This window comes from Bison bison, unplaced genomic scaffold (assembly GCF_000754665.1).
Source record: "Bison bison bison isolate TAMUID 2011002044 unplaced genomic scaffold, Bison_UMD1.0 scf7180017864118, whole genome shotgun sequence".
In the NCBI taxonomy this organism is placed as follows: domain Eukaryota; kingdom Metazoa; phylum Chordata; class Mammalia; order Artiodactyla; family Bovidae; genus Bison; species Bison bison.
Window position 1 is genome coordinate 1,308,616 of NW_011494690.1, and position 17,387 is coordinate 1,326,002.

Here is a 17,387-nt window from a genome sequence, read left to right on the forward strand (position 1 = left end):
GAGTTGACTCATTGGAAAAGACTCTGATGCTGGGAAGGATTGGGGGCAGGAGGAGAAGGGGATGAAAGAGGATGAGATGGCTGGATGGCATCACTGACTCGATGGATGTGAGTTTGAGTGAACTCTGGGAGTTGGTGATGGACAGGGAGGCCTGGTGTGCTGCAATTCATGGGGTCGCAAAGAGTCAGACATGACTGAGCAACTGAACTGAACTGAAGCCATCACAATAAGCCCATATCCATAACATACACACAGAATACAGCTACTATTGTTATCTGTGTTGTGATACTTGTATCTGTAATTACAAAATAATGCACAATCTTGCCCAAAATGTCAACTAGTACAGGTGATATATCTGCTAGTGTTTTAATCCTTCCAGACCAGATTTTGTTTTGAACCAACAATCTCTAATAAAATTCATCCTTTCTACTAAAATTCTACCTTCCCCCACCTTTTTTGGAGGGTAAGTCTGGTTGTATTGTAATGAGGAAAATATAGCAAGTTTTAAAAGTTTAATAGGAAAACTTTTCAGTCTTAAAAATAAGTGAAAAGAAAGTTCTCAGTTTTAGCTAGACTATAACTCAAGTCCCCTTTCTTTCCTAGAATGAGGAAAATTTTATTTCTAAACTGCCTGATGAAAACTTCTGAGTCTTTCCTGAAGACACAACAGACTATGACAAATTGAAATATTGGGTTAGCAAAAAAGTTCCTTGGGTTTTTAAGTAAAAATAAAAGATACATTTTTCATTTTCGCCAAAAACCTCATTGAACAACATATTCACCATTTTGTATCACTACCTTCTGTCATTTTTCAAGGAACTTCATAATTCCATCTTTCTAAAACATTTTATCTTTTTGAGCAAAGAAGTGTTCCAGGTACTTTTTACAATCTTCCAGAGAATTGAATTTTTTTCCACTTAGAGAACATGGTAAAGACCAAAATAAATGGACTCTGAAGGTTCAACGTCTGGTGAACAGAACAAACGAATCAGAACTTCCCAGCCAATAGTGTTTGTAATAGTGTTTGCCTAGCCATCAAAGAAACATGCAATCTTGCGTTATCTTGACAGAAGACTTTGGGTTTTCTGTTGACTAATTCTGGACACTTCTCATTGAGTGCTGCTTTCAGTTGGTCTAACTGGGAGCAGTACTTGTTGGAATGAATCATTTGGTTTTTCAGAAGGAGCTCCTAATAGAGGACTCCCTTCCAGTTCCACCATGTACACAATATCAACTTATTTAGATAAAGACCGATCTTTGGTGTGGTTGGTGGTGGTTCACTGCACTTCCCCACATTGTACAGTGTCCAGTTTTCATCGCCATCACAATTTGTTTTAAAAACAGAACACTCTCATTATGTTTTAGAGAATCACATGCAGAAACACAATCAAGGTTTTTCACTTAACTTACGTGAAAACCATTAACATAACCACCGATAAACATAACCAAGCTGGTGCACATGATTCTCAATGCTTGATTTGGATGATTTGAGTATGTTGGCTGTCTCCCACATGGTATAATGCTGACTGTTCTATTTGATCACTATCAGTGTCAACTGACTGGAGCACTGTTCAGTGAGAAATTTCCACCATGAAACTTTGCAAACCACTTTTGACATGTTCAATCATAGTACTTTCTCCATATGCTGCACAAATCTTTTTTCACATTTCAATTGTGTTTTTACCTTTCTTGAAATAATATAGCATAATATGCTGAAAATGCTCTTTTCCTTCCACCTTCAATATTAAAATGGCTACATAAAAACTGACCTATTTTGTTTTTTTTTTTTTTAATGCCACACTGATATAACAGCTGTCACAATACAATCTAACAAAACTGTCTTAAATGAAGTTAAAGACAACCGAGCACAACTAGAGCCATGGTATGGAAAAAAATAAGCAAACTTTTTGGCCAACCCAATACTTAATAGAATTCACTTATCCCTCAAGGAGAAAAAAACAAACACAAACCAAAAAATACAGAAAGTAATCCAGAATTCTTGGGGAGAGAAAAGCTTAGCATTTAGTTCCAAACATTGGGGGTCAGTAGATCCATGGACGTAAGGGCTCTGTGACTTTGAGCAAGTTACTTCCCTTCTCAGTTTTTCAGGCTAGATGAGGAATAACCAAGATATGTCTTAGTTCTGACAATAGACTCCTCCAGGTCCAGACACAGCAAATCAAACAGCCTTCTCCCAGTCAGCGTAAACTCTCCTCAGTCTTCAGGCAGCCACTACCAACAGATGAGAAGTGGGAAAGGGATAAAGCCTATTAACTTCATTCCCAACTCCAATGTCCTCAGGTCTCTTCTAGCTCTAATGTCTGTGATCTTAAAGAAATACTAACCAAACTTGAGGGAAAAAATAGTAACTTGCCCTTATCGCTGTCAGGATGAACAATGTAGAAGCAGAAAGGGAAAATATGAGTGCTGAATCATGCTGCTGCTGCTGCTAAGTCGCTTCAGTCGTGTCCGATTCTGTGAGACCCCATAGACGGCAGCCCACCAGCTCTGCCGTCCCTGGGATTCTCCAGGCAAGAACACTGGAGTGGGTTGCCATTTCCTTCTCCAATGCATGAAAGTGAAAAGTCAAGGTGAAGTCACTCAGTCGTGCCCAACTCTTCATGACCCCATGGACTGCAGCCTACCAGGCTCCTCCATCCATGGGATTTTCCAGGCAAGAGTACTGGAGTGGGGTGCCATTGCCTTCTCTGAATCATGCTAGGTAAGCTCAAAAACCACAAAGTGAAACACTTTAGGAAAGCGACTTGGAAAACAAGAACAGATTAAACAACAAAAAAAGTAAATAATGAAGTCAAACATGGGCCTATGTTGTTATGCACTAGAGAAGAAGTTAAAGTGGAATGACCATATTAATAAATGCTTTCTTGGAAAGTTGCCAAATAAAGCAAATTTCTACAGATCATTTCCTATTTTTCCAAAATAAAATTAGAAATGGTTCTATGAAAATATGAATTCCCAATACATAATAAATCATAAGAATGAATGCAAAAGAATTTTAGTCACAAAATTAAATACAAATTTTATTAATATAGTAAAAATGCTGAAGTATAAAGCAGCATATGCACTTCTGCCTTGTTACTTCATTTTTTCTTTTAAAAATAAATTTACAAGTAACTTCTGTCTCTATTTCAATTAAAATTTAAAACCAAGACACTCAAAAATAGGACAGTACTAGAAGATATTAGGGAAAAGACTTTAGAACAAGGAAAATAGATTGGGAAAACAGATTTAGAATCTAGGAAAGAGGTGTTTGGGAAACAGGCTTCATAAATGCTTTAGTTTCAGAAGGTGATAGTCAAAGAAATTTTAGATTGAGTGACTCAATTAACCCCATTAATTCATCCATGTCCATTCCTCAAATCTGGCACTTTTCTCTATTACCACAAAAAATACTAATGGTAAACAAATGATCCTTATGGTCTTTCTAAAAGTCTAGGATCACTCAAGTTTTAAAAATAAGGGCCTTGGAACCAACTCTGGAAGGGCTCATAAGAACCAGAGACAAATTAGAGAACTAAAGAAACAGGGAGAGTGTGCACTAGATCTCCAGCGGACCCTTTTGAGTTCTGTATCACGCACATGTAATTTTTAATTTAAATAACAAATAAATCATTCATTTTACTTTGCAGTTGTGTATGAAAAACAGTGACAAATATTGCCTCTGAGTTTATGCATGCCATAACAAAAAGTTTCATTAAAGAGTGTGGCAGATTCATGTTGATATATGGCAAAACCAGTACAATATTGTACAGCTAAAAAATAAAATAAAATAAATTAAAAAAAAAAGAGTACTGTTAAAAGAATTTCAGAACATTAAGGGGAAAATCTAACAATTTATGAGACCAATAGCAAAAATCATTTAAAGAGATATATAATTATCAATTCTCCAAAGCTCCAGAAGCTTGGGACCAAAGGCCTTATATAATTAAAACTCAAACTGGGAAGGGGCCAGTTTTGGGGTGTTTTTCTCTAAGGAAACATCAAGAGGAATCACTTTAGCTTTCCCAAAGTTCTGTGCAGGCCTTTAAAGATTTCTGTTTCTGGACTCTGCCTCATCCCAGGAATGGTTCCAGTACCTAGGAAAATTTCTGGAGTCTCATAAAGAGAGGAAGTGAAAACAATGCTTTACCAAGCCCTCTTTCCTAGGGACAAATGAACTCCTTGCCTGACGTAAGCTTTTGCTTTCCTGCTCTAACGATCTTGATCATAGTCACCCAACTACGCTTCCTCAAACAGTGCTTCTACATTACACTTGTTTGCTTAGAATTCATTTTTATTTGTTAATGGTTTGTATTTTGACAGTTTCTTGGGTGATTTTCCTAAAACTCCACCTTTCTACTTTTTAACTAAGGATTATTAGGAATCTTCAGGTCTAATCAAGCTGGCTCAAGGTCACACAAATATCCTAAAGTTCACCTTTACATCTGTGGCTCATTTGTTGCCCCAAATGGACTGCACTTCTCTTCAACAATCCTCCCTACCCCAGTGCCAAATTTCACTTCTCCATCCTATCCAAATTTGCATACCCTTCAAAGATTAGCTCAAGTCCATCTTCCTCAAAGCCTTTCCTAGCTCCTCCCAGGCTACGTGGCCTCTTTTCCACCCTGAAGGTTAACAATGCTCAAGATGCACCACCCCATTTAGCCCCAGCACTTTCATTAACTCAGGTGTCTGGTGCCCTGTCTGCTATGAATGCATGCTCCCCTTGGACTGTGCCTTACTCCTACATGGTGAAGTATTTCATACCTAACATTGGAGAAGTAGCACACGTGTGACTTTTAGGGACACCACTCATTTTACCCTAATCAATTTCAGGAGACCAGGGACACACCAAGCTTTGCCATAGCAATTAATTTTCAGACTAACATAGAGAAGCAGTTATGTTTGGAGAGGCACATGCCTATAATTTACATAACATGTCCTAATGTCTCAAGGGGTAGGAATTAGGGTATAATTCTCAACAGGTGAAGAACACCTAACAGCAAAGAATGAGTTCCCTCACTTAATGCCAAAAGGAGCCATTCTTCAAGAAAACAGCACTATCCCAACACTTTGACTTTGTGTCCCAAGCATAGAGAACAACACCGTTGATGAGATACTATGGTATCCCAAGTGAATAACTGAAGCAATGATCAACAGATGGAGACACGTAAGTAACCACTTGGCAACCAGGAGCAAGATCACACAGCCCACCACAAGTGATCTCAGGAACAGAAAGGGAGAAGGCCAAGATGACTATCCTCCTATAGACTAAAGACAGCACTCAATATTTTTTGAGAAGAGAAAGTTATCTGCTGTTACTGAATTGTACACTTAAAGTGGATAAACTTTATGATACATAAATTATGCTTCAGTAAAACTGTTTAAAAATCTTTGGGGTGACTTGAGCTGGCGTACTTGCTTGTGGTGAAGCATCTCACAGTCCCGTAAGGAGAGGGTACCACGGGTTTTTATTGGAATTTCAAGACAGAAGGCACAAAACCTCTGGTGCAAAAGCCGAAAATTTTCATCATATTACAATAGTAGAGCTTCCAATAATAATAAAAAGTATCAAAATATAGTCTTTGAGAAATACATATACATACAATAAAAACCAAACCATATAAAACTAATGAAATAGAACTGTGCAGCTAGTGGGGATAGTTCAGGAGAAAGGAGAAATGGAAGGGGTGGGGTGGAAAGAAAAACTAATATTTAAGACTGTTGATAGTTGGAAAAAAGCGGAAGTGATGAAAGAAAGGAAATCTTAGAAATCATTGCTATTGGTCAAGATGCTTGGTTTACTGTCCCCAAGGTCATAATGTCCACCTTGGCATACGTTCTTTTAGTAAGGGCTAGGGACATTTTTCCTTTAACAGCAAACAAAGGAAATCAAGAAAGCCACATAGAAAGGAGTAAAGGCCACTTAATTTAATGCAGAGAAGGGGAGGAGGTTACTAAGAGCTTAGTATAAGACCCAAAACAGGAGTTTAGGATAATATTCAAATGGACACTTGATGCCAACTATAAACTAAAATTTTTAAGTATTAGAATAAGACTGTCTATATCTTTCTTACATCTTAGTAACAAATTTCTTTCATTAATCTGAGTTCTCAGATTAACAAAGAGGCCATATGTCATACTCCAACATAATGAAGAGAAAAATAAAGGAATGATTTTTATTTGCATACCTGTTATGTGTCAGCTACTTTAGCAAATACATCTCCTCATGGCAAAATATTTAAAATATTGCTATCCCCATTTCATAGATGATGAAACTGAGGCTCAGGATAAAGAGCCTGCCCAAGGATACATAACTTCCTTCTCAACAATGGATGTGAGATTTGAACCTGACCCTAAAATCCGTTTTTTACACTCTATCATGCTGCCTCTATAAAATACTTTCTACCAGTTTTTACTTTTATGTTACTACACACCACATACTAACAGAACCAAGTTGCTGAAATGGCAGTAATTGGCAAAAGAAGCCACAGCTGAAGGCAAGAGAAGGAAAAACCATAAAAAAACACAGAAGTGTGGGGCAATGTAATATAACTACCTCCAAACTGCCAACAACCTCAGAAGGCAAATCAGCAGCACAGAATAATACCTGATGCACAAGGGTATGCATGTTCAGCTGAACACAATGAACTCTGAATTCTACATCCTCCAAATCATCCTAAAAGAATTTAAGACCAGGAAGAGCTTTATAATGCATTTTACCAAAAATGACATTTAAAATAGATTTTTAAAAAGAACTTAGTCTTCTTACAGACAGTTCTCTTTGCAAACTTGGGCAAGCTAGGGAGTGACCTTTTGTCTCTGTTTTCTCATCTGTAAAATGAGAATAACAACAGTACCTATCTCAGGCAGCTGATATATTAATTCATCAAATGAATACATCTAAATCAAAACAGTTCTTGACATAGAGCAGATGTTTGATAAATTTTGGCTAATAAAGTCATTATCTTCAAAGTTCATTTTAAAGGAATAGCTTCATTGGTTCATGCTAGGTAAATGAGATATCATATTGAGATCCATATAATCCAAGTGATTAATTGAAAATTCTGGGTGAGAGCAATGAAGACTGAAAAAAGATTATAAAAAAGTGAGAGATGACAAATGTACAAAGAAAGCAGCACAAGAGAGATGTTAAGTCACCACTTTGCCTACACTTCTATCAACATTTATCTCATAATATAATCAGTTGCTTAATATCTATTTTCTTCATAGGCCAAGAGTCTTTTAAGGGCAGGCATTTATTTTTATATTATCAGCTCAGTACAGGGCTTGCAGCATAGCAGATACTAAATGTATAACAAAATTAGAAGGGAGTGGGACTCAGTAAGATTTGAGATCTATGATGGGAGGACCTGATTTTAACAGTCCAAATAGGACTGGGGGCAGAGTCAGTAAAAACTTATTATCGCTTTTTATTTAATTGATTATCAATATTCTATTCCTTCTGAACTAGGAAATACATTTCAAAAATGTTTAAAAAATAGTTGATTTGCTCTAAAATGAGAAATCTTTCAAATGATGATAAAACAAACTTTGGTAATTTATTTTTAATATTAAAAATATTGCTCTGATTTGCCTGTTATGCCCCAAAGTTAATTCTAATGGTCAGAAAGTGGAAAGTGAAGTTGCTCAGTCGTGTCCGACTCTGCAACCCCATGGACTGTAGCCTACCAGGTTCCTCCGCCCATTGGATTTTCCAGGCCAGAAGTCATAGCAATAAACTGATGCTAAAGAGACACACCTACTTTTTAGCTGTCAATCTGCCAGATGCAGTGCAGATACAAAAACACAATGACCTCTGGTACCAAAGTAAGCAGGGCTGGGGATGACCAACCCTAAACCACCTTGTCTGAGACCTCCCTTACCTCAGGCCTTTTGAAGCACACAGCCATAACAATGCCTCCTTCCTCACAGATGTTCAGTACAGGGAGTACCCCTAGCCTAAGAAAGATCAAATCCATCTTCAGGAATCTGAAAAGCTGGGAAACAAAACCTAAGTTGAGAGATCATATGTCGTCCAGTCTAGTCTGGAGGCAGCCTCATAGCAAGCCAAAGTCACAAATTAAGCTGAAGCTAAGGGGGAAGCAGAAGCCAAAGGAAAACAGAGAAAGTCAGGAGAGGATGGAGCAGGGCTGGGACATTTGCCACAGGTGTAAGATTTAAGAGGGCACCAAGAAACTCAGTTACAAAGACAGACGATATTTTAAAAAATCCAAATTACTGCTCTGGAATGGAGAGGAAGCACAGAAGCTGAAGAGAGCCCATGTAAACTGTTCAGGGGGAGGAGGACAGGAGCTTTCCAAGTGCCTGCTCTGGGTTCCAGCTGTAGTTCGGTGCAAGGAGCTCAGGCACCTTAACTGGGTAACACCCGCTATAACTCCCAGCCTTTCTGCCATAACTTCGAGTAAGCTAGCTTAAGCGGGTAGTGTTCTGAGACCTAAGAACCCTGATTAATAAACTCTATTTTGGGAAAATGAGACATGCACATAAAGCTTTTGTGTGTGTGTGTGTTGTTTTTTAAATTAAGGCAATATATAAATAACTGACAAAAGAATGGTACCAGCAATTAGTACTACAGAAGTTCAGAGATCACTGTGGGTGATCAGGGAAGGATCTTGTATCCAGATAGCAGGGCGGAGCTATATTTGAAGCTAGAAGATCAAAGTACATGTTAAAAAGGGATGGGAGGAGGATGAGAAGGGAGCCAGGGAAAGGAAAGGAAGAAACTTAAAAGGAAAGACATGATCCTCTGTATTACAGCAACGAAGTAAACATGGTTCCCTGCTCTTCTGCCTCCAGCCCTCAGATAACACTGCTCATTACACCTGAAATGTCCTTTCACCCTCTGCTCACGTTGAGACCCGTTCTTTCAGGGACTGGTTCAAACATTTCTTTGAAGAGGCTCCCCTAGTATCTGACTCAGAAGGAGTTATAAGCCAGAACTCCTATTTAGCAGTGGGAAAAGATAGACAAGAGGAAATGGCAGATGGGAAGGCTAAGAAGCTGAATGCAGTGACGAGACCTGTACCCTGGTGGAGAGCAAATGATGTCTTAGAGGAGAACAGGAAGTGAGACTCTTTGACAAGGAGGACTAACAGGGGCTCAAAAGTGGCAAAGCTAAAGCAGGTGTAGCTGCACAGAGGGCTTGGTAGAGATAAAAATGTGTAAATCCACCAAGGTCCATTTCTGTGTATGGTTCTACCATCTTCTCTAAGATACTGTAGTTCTTTGGGACAAACAAATGGAGGGGGTTGACTTTTAAATAATCCTTTACTGATTTTTCCTAATCATAATAATCTTTCTTCCCTACTTCCCCACTCCCCCATCCCAACCACCCCTCCAATCCCACCTTCAAGCCAAGCCAAGTAGCCCAGAGGCCATTATGACAAAGTGGGGGGGGGGGAACAGTTCTTTAAGAATACTAACTTGGGTTAATAATCACCCACCATGAACAAAAATAAATCCTGGGTATATCAAATCTAAGCTAACTACAACAATCTTACATACAAGTCTATGAAAGTGAAAGTGAAATCACTCAGTCGCGTCAGACTCTTTGGAACCCCGTGGACTGTAGCCTACCAGGCTCCTCCATCCATGGGATTCTCCAGGCAAGAATACTGGAGTGGGTTGCCATTTCCTTCTCCAGGGGATCTTCCTGACCCAGGGATCGAACCTGGGTCTCCTGCATTGGAGGCAGACGCTTTAACCTCTGAGCCAATATATTGGTACATATTAAATAATACAAACATGACGATTGCTACTGATTTAACAGATTGATAGTTTCAGGAAGTGTTTTAACACCAGGAGAATATACTTGAAATAAACTCAACTTACCATCAGTTCTCATTCACTCTTGTCCACTCATGCCTCATTTCCTCCCAGCTTACCATATTTCCACCCGTTTTCTCACATGCGCTTCAGGAATTATGTTCACATGTGCATACTTGTAGTGATATTAGTGCTTAGATGTGCCCAGATGTAAAACTGTCATTTTTAAAGAGTAATCTCCATGTATCAATTACCTTAGATTTTAAGTGTGTCTTGGTGTGTTTGTGTTCTTCCCTCAGACAGTAGGTGTGTTTGAGCACACATACCCGAGGGAGTGTCTCTCTCTACAGATCAAAAAGGGTGCATGTCTGTGGAGGAACCTAGCCTGTGGTACAATTCTCAAAGTGAATTATTAAAAGGGTGAAATAATAAATAGAAAACAAGCAAAAAGAGGAAAAACAAGAAAGAGTATAAGGGCAAAAGAAGTCTGTCACAAAAGATGATGTATTGTATGACATTTATATGAAATGTCCAGAACAGGCAAATTCATAGACAGAAAGTACAACAGTTGCTTATGGCTAGGGGGGTTGGGAGGAAGTGGGTAGTGACTACTAATGGGCACGGGGTTACTTTTTGATGTAATGAGAATGTTCTAAAATGAATTGTGGTGACGGTTACCCAACTCTATGAATATACTGAAATCCACTGTCTTTTACACTTTAAGTGAGTGAACTGTATGCTGTTGTCGTTCAGTTGCTGAGTCGTGTCTGACTCTTTTCGACCTCCTGGACTGCAGCACACCAGGCTTCCCTGTCCTTCACTATCTCCCGGAGTTTGCCCAAACTCATGTCCATTGAATTAGTGATGCCATCCAACCATCTCATCCTCTGTCGTCCCCTTCTTCTGCCTTCAATCTTCCCTATCTTCAGGTTCTTTTCCTATAAGTCGGCTCTTTCCATCACATGAACTGTATATGTGAATTATATTTCAATAAAGCTGTTACTGAACTGAACTGAACTGAAAGCTGTTATACATTAAATAGAAAAAGAATAAGGAAACCAAAGTTGTCCTGCATTTCCATGGAAGGGTAACTCTATTTTCGAAAATCTCAACTGTCTTCTACTTCAATTTCAATCAAGCTTTAGTTTCAAGGTTTCCCACTGCTAAGTCCCCTAGTGGTCTCATCTCCATCTCCAGCTTTATTTGTCTTTACTGACAAGGGTGACCCACATACAGAACACGGTGTCCACTGGTTACCACAGAAAAGGACATGTTCACTATGATTTCAACCATAAAAATATGTATGTGGATGAACAGAGCCTGGAAGGAAATGAGAAAAAACAAAATAGTTATATTAGAGTAATATGATTAAGGTGATGTTCTTTTTAAAATGTTACTGTGTTATCAGTCAATAAAATCTGATAATCTGATAACCAAGAAAAAAGAACCAACCTTAGAAATTGTTTCAAGACAAAGTCAGGAACTGTGTGTCAAAAAGGATTGGACTGAAGTAGTGTAGCAGAAAGATGAAAACTAAAATGCATGGGTTTTATATATATATGACTATGTGTATATATATGTGTCAGTCGCTCAGTTGTGTCTGACTCTTAGCGACCCGGTGGACTGTAGCCCACCAGGCTCCTCTATCCATGGGAATTTCCAGGCAAGAATAATGGAGTGAGTTGCCATTCCCTTCTCCAGGGGATCTTCCTGACCGAGGGACTGAACCTGGGTCTCCTGCATTGCAGGCAGATTCTTTACCATCTGAGCCACCAGGGAAGCCTTATATATGTGTGTGTGTGTGTGCGCACGTGCTAAACAAAGGCAGGTGCCTTCCTGCTTCCTTCCACATTAGAGAATATAGAAATTAACAGACCAATCATGTCACTTAAGCAGGGGAACTTACTGGTAAGAGTATCAAAACCCATTATGTGTACATGCAGATCCTCTAACTTTATAAAGGCTAAATTGGCTTTCCTCACCCTGAAAAGATGGCTGGCCTCAGGACCATTCCTTGACCCCACTGAATGCTTTCTATATTAAAACAATACTAAGCAGCCTTGGGGCTTCCCTGGTGGCTCAGAGGGTAAAGCGTCTGCCAGCAATGCGAGAGACCCAGTTCGATCCCTGGGTCAGGAAGATCCCCTGGAAGAGGATGGCAACCCATTCTAGTATTCTTGCCTGGCAAATCCCATGGACAGAGGAGGCCGGTGGGCTAAGTCCAGGGGATGGCAAAGAATCAGATACACTGAGCATGCAAAGCACTCAACATCCTTAATCATCAAAAAAGAAAGCAAATTAAAACTATAGTGAGGTACCATTTTATATCCTTTAGTATGACTAAAATAAAAAGGGCTGATGGCACTAAAATTTGGTGACATTAAAATTTGGCAACTAGAACTCACATAAACCACTCTAGAGACCTGTTTGGCAACTTTTTAATAAAATTAAACATACATCTTACCCTATGACTCAGTAAATCTACTCTTAGGAACTTCTAAAGAGAAATAAAACACTTATCCACACAAGACTCATAAAACGTTCATAACAACTTTATTCCTAACAACTCAAATCCAGAAATAGCCCAAATATCCATCAAGAGGAAATGAGATACACAAATTGGAGTATATTCATACAATGGAATACTATCCATCAGTAAAAGAGAAACCACTGATACTACCTACCACTGATACACACAACACTGACAAATCTCAGAAACATTCTGTTACCATTTATGTCAAGTCCAAGACTAGGCAAAACAAACCTATGGTGTCAGAAATAGGGAGTAAGAAAGTGGTGGCCGGAGAATGTGTAAAGGAAATGGCTGGAAAGGGGCATGAGGGTACTTTCTATGGTGATAAAAATATGTTCTATCTCGTTAGTAGCAGTTACAACAGTGTATAAAATGGACAGAACTACTTGAACTATTGAAGATGTGTGCATTCTATGGAATGTGAATTATACCTCAGTTAAAAAAAAAAAAAAGAAAAAATACAATGTAGTACTCTGCTTCAAGACAGAAGTTAATGATTTTGTTTCAAATGAAATTTTAGAATACCACACACATACATGTTCAATTACTTGCTATTCACCTCTCTATTCCTTCGTTATTGTAAACCACCTAGTGGGTTACAGATGCCTATAGGTATATAGATCAAAAGTATATGTGTTCATGTTCAGGTTTCATTAATGTCAAATCAACTTTGACTATTCACAAATTTCAATACATGCCTAATGGACTGTGAGAAGTTCGGTAAAAAAATTTTTTCTAATATGATTTTATAGTTGTCATTTTAGAGGGTCTGAAATAAAACTGAGAAAGGAAAAGGCAGCTAAATTGGATGTTAGCAAGGATGGGAGATAGTATTTTGGCAATTATTACAACCCAAAGAATAAGGCTCTCAACTACTTCAATCAAGACAGAGTCATGTATGTTTAAATTTAAGGACAACTGAAAAGCATGAAGAATAATTTGCCAGGTAATTTGATCTTTAAAAGATAACATATACTAAAGAACAGCAGCAGTGTACATCACAAACACCTAAAACTCACTGAGACCTTTTCTACTGTTATCACTGAGTTCTCTGTGCCTCTTTCCAGGTCTGTTTTCATCTTGACCACCTCTTACCCTCCACAGGACAGTGCTCAGATCTAACTGATTTTCATAAAGCCACCTCACTCCAGGTTCCAAATAAACTTTTGAAGTTGCACTCTATTCTATGTAGATATATTATAAATACATTCAAACAGTATAGAGAGTATATAGCCTAGGGGAATGCAGATGATCATTTAGTGGAAAAAAGATGACTTCATTTGTTACCTACTCCCATGACTGTTGAAGATCTCTCCCTCTGAACTCCTACAGCATGTTTTTATTCCCTACAGACAAACTTACAGTGCTCTGAACTATAAACAAGTACACATGCCTAATCTCGGAGACAGCAGACTCTCAGACAAAAAAAAATATATATATATCTTCTATGTCTGTAGTCACCAGAAGCCTAAGACAGGGTCTTGTACAGGTGGGGGCAAAACACATGTTGAATCAGTGAATTACCGAATTAATATGAGTGAAAACGTGTGAGGGTGAAAGAGGAAGAGAGATGGGAAAAAAAGATCAGAGAATACAACAAAGAGAAAGGAGAAGGGAAGGAGCAAAAGAGAAAAAAGAAAGGGCAAAACCTTGGGAAGGAAATTATTTTTGTTAGAGAGAAGGATTATTATTATTTTTAATAATGAAAGAGGGTTGGAAAAAGCCATTGCTATGCATCTCATATCACAGCTATCAGCACTGGTCTTTAAACTGTCATTATAAACACCCTAAAACATCTCTCAGCCCTTCATATTCCAAGTGTCATTTCCCAATGCAACTACAGTATTCCCTATCTGACCAGAAGATACAAAGGCCCCACTTCAAAGCTACCAGACACTGGGTAATTTATGGTGAGAAGCGTCACTCTACCCCATTCAAGTCCTTTCTGTTGTGATGAATCTGTGTTTCATTTAAATAAACCAGGAGCTGAAATTTGAAAAATCTGATTAGAGGAATCTGAGCACCGTAACTGGATTTGACCTGTAAGTATTTAACTTTAGGTGAAGTTACTCATTGCAGAGTAATTTGACCTGGAAGATATACCACAAAACTTTGGAATTAGTCATAACAACACACACAAATTGAGCATTAGGTCAGTGACATCCTAAAGAACTATTTTTGTTCCTTTATACCTAGTACAAGGGCTCGGAAGGACAGGTGTGCTCAATGTTCCCTGAATGAATAAAATGAATTTTTAAAGTCAGGTATTTAGGGCTGATAATCTTGGGGTCATCTGGCCGAACAACCTCATTTTAAAGATGAACAAACTAGAAATCCTGAGAGCTTTGAAAGCAAGCAAGCTAAACAAGCCAAAATATACTGCATTTGACATTTTCCCTTTTCCTTACTTTCCTAGAAATGTGTTAAGTGATTCTAAGTATTCTAATAAAATAACTTTGGCTCTTAAAGAAGTGAGAGGGTTAAAAAAAAAAAAAGGTGCCAAAGGACTTCCCTGGTGATACAGTGGATGAGAGTCTGTCTCCCAAGGCAGGGGAAACAGGTGGGTAAGATTCCACAGGCGGCGTGTAACTAAGCCTGAGAGCCACAAATACTGAGCCGGTGTGCTGCAAAGTCGCTTGGCCTTTTAACCTGTGTCACCGAAATAAGAAGCCCTCGTACCCAAGGAAGAATAACAGACCCCCCCAGCCCCCGTTTGCCACAACTAGAGAAAGCCTGCCTGAGGCAATGAAGATCCAGAACAATCAAATAAATAAAACTTTTAAAAGGTGCCTAGGACTAGGAAGGAGAGACTAGCAAAGGTAAATGAGGTTAAAGAAAATTATTTTTCTAAGCCTAATATATTTTTGGACAGGCCAATTAATTAATCAATTTAATCTGAAAAATTAATCTGAAGGAATTCTCAGAAAAAAGAAACACGAGGTGCATGAAAATGTTACAAACCAAGGGAGACCGCACATAACTAGTTTAAATCTCCACAGGCTTATTTCCTGTTCAAGTACGACCTCCTGGGATTACGTTTTACTGCAATGTTCATTACCAGATGACTTTTGGTTTTAAGAGAAGCCAAGGGCAAGTTGGAAATGCGATTCTTAACTAAACATAAAAAACCCCCCAAACCAAACCAAACAAACAAAAAAAAACCCCTATGTCTGTTCTCACTTGTTTGTAATCAGAATGCAGGCTTGCAGAGGTAACACCCCAATTTCTGTAAGCAAAAATATAACGACCCAGTCACGTCCTCAAAACAAACCAACATACAAACTTCACAGCCGGATCCAGCTGTCCTGCATGGGAGCCAGGAACTTATTCTAACAGCAAATAGATCAAAAGGGGGAACGCAAGACAAGCCAGATTTCAATCAAAAAGGAAAGGGTGTGCCCTGCTTTTTTTTTTTTCTTTCCAACTTTCACCAAGCAGAAATCTTTGAAGGAGTCTTGGTGAAAAAAAACCTTTAGACGCTAGTCCCCCGAGCTACACCCCGGCGAGGGGGAAGGGGCAGGCACCTCGAGCTCTCACGACAGCGGCCCGCGCGAGCTCCAGCCCGGCGGGGAAGGGGCCGGTCCCGAACCCCACGAGGCCGGGCCCCCGAGTGATTCATCAGCAACTCGGGGTTCGCGCGCCTCCACCGCGGGCGACGCCCCAACACGTCCCACGGCTGCTCCCCCGGCCCGTCAGCTCTGAAGCAACCCCCAGCGTCCCCTCGCTCCCCGAGTGGTATCGGTAGGGAAGGAGATCGCAAGCCGGGCGGCTGGAAAGCAGCAACCTCTCCCGCCTCAGCCACCATGGCCGGTGCGACTCCCTGCCCGCGCCCGCAGACGGCCTTCCTGGAAAGCACCGGACTGGGCTTACCTAACTGGCGTCCGCTGCGGCCACCGACCTCCTTCACAAACCTGCGGGGACTGCCTGCCGCTCGGTTCCCAGTACCCGCCCGTCCGCCTGCGTCCGCCTCCCAGGGAGTGGTCGGATCCACCCGCCGGCGTTCCCCCAACTCGACGGCGCTGGTTCCCACTCCGCCCCCAGACGCGCGTGCGCACTCCCAGATCGAGGAGGCATCCTGGGAGTTGTAGTCCGAGCGAGGAGGGCGCGACTCGGCGAAACCCTGGTATTTTCTTTTTGGTGGACGTTGAAAGAGGCTGTGAATACCAAGACTTAACACCAGCCAGAGGAAACGTCCTCTGCTCGTGGAATTATCTACCTTGGACCCTTTGAGAGCTATAAACAGAAGCTAACGGCTCATTAGTATAGATTTCCTTTTTTACTTTGGCTTTTAGTCAAGAGGGACTCACGGCAGGACTTGTATGCTTGGTTGCTAATGCGAGGACATGACTTTGAGTCCTCTAAATTTTTCTTGAAAAACTGATAGAAAAGGAAACAAAGGCCAAGACACGAGAGAGACATAAATAAGGAGATGTCACCTCAAGGGCATTGTGACCCTAGTGAGTTCCTTAGGTATGAAACCAGGAATGATGTTGCAGAGATCAGTTTCAGCCCCATTTTAGCTACAAGCTGTACACCAGGCAGTGGAACTGAAGTGATGGAAGTGGGAGAAAAAATAGAAGAGCTGCTTAGCCGGGAGCTGGGGCAGGTGGACACTCTGGAGGCGAAGAGGAAAAGAGCAGGAATACTTTAGAAGACAGCTCCACGGTGGCTTGTGAAATGGCTGCCTTTTGTCCTGTGCTCTGAGGAGAGGAAATAGCCATGACCTTGCATTCATTAATCACTCCCCGGTAATTTTCCTGGTCTGCCCTTCAGGAATAAACCATTCATCGGAGCCAGCTCCACTTTGATACGCCTTCTTAAAAACAAAACAAAACAAATGCATCCAGATAGAGGACTGAAGTGCCTGCTTGAGATACATTCCAGCTACTTCAGTTCGGTCGCTCAATCGTGTCCGACTCTTTGCGACCCCATGAACCACAGCACGCCAGGACTCCCTGTCCATCACCAACTCCCAGAGTCCACCCAAACCCATGTCCATCAAGTCGGTGATGCCATCCAACCATCTCATCCTCTGTGGTCCCCTTCTCCTCCTGCCCTCAATCTT

At 40.3% G+C, this 17,387-nt stretch overlaps 1 protein-coding gene across 1 annotated transcript in view; it reads right to left on the minus strand.

Moving 5' to 3' along the window:
• The window catches only part of TMOD3 (tropomodulin 3 (ubiquitous)), an 88,883-nt gene extending 72,524 nt beyond the window's left edge, over window positions 1-16,359 (minus strand). Inside the window, exon 1 of the mRNA XM_010839481.1 lies at window positions 16,193-16,359. The gene's annotated coding sequence lies outside the window, so the exon portion shown is untranslated. The remainder of the gene's footprint in view (window positions 1-16,192) is intronic.
• Window positions 16,360-17,387: the final 1,028 nt, after the last annotated feature.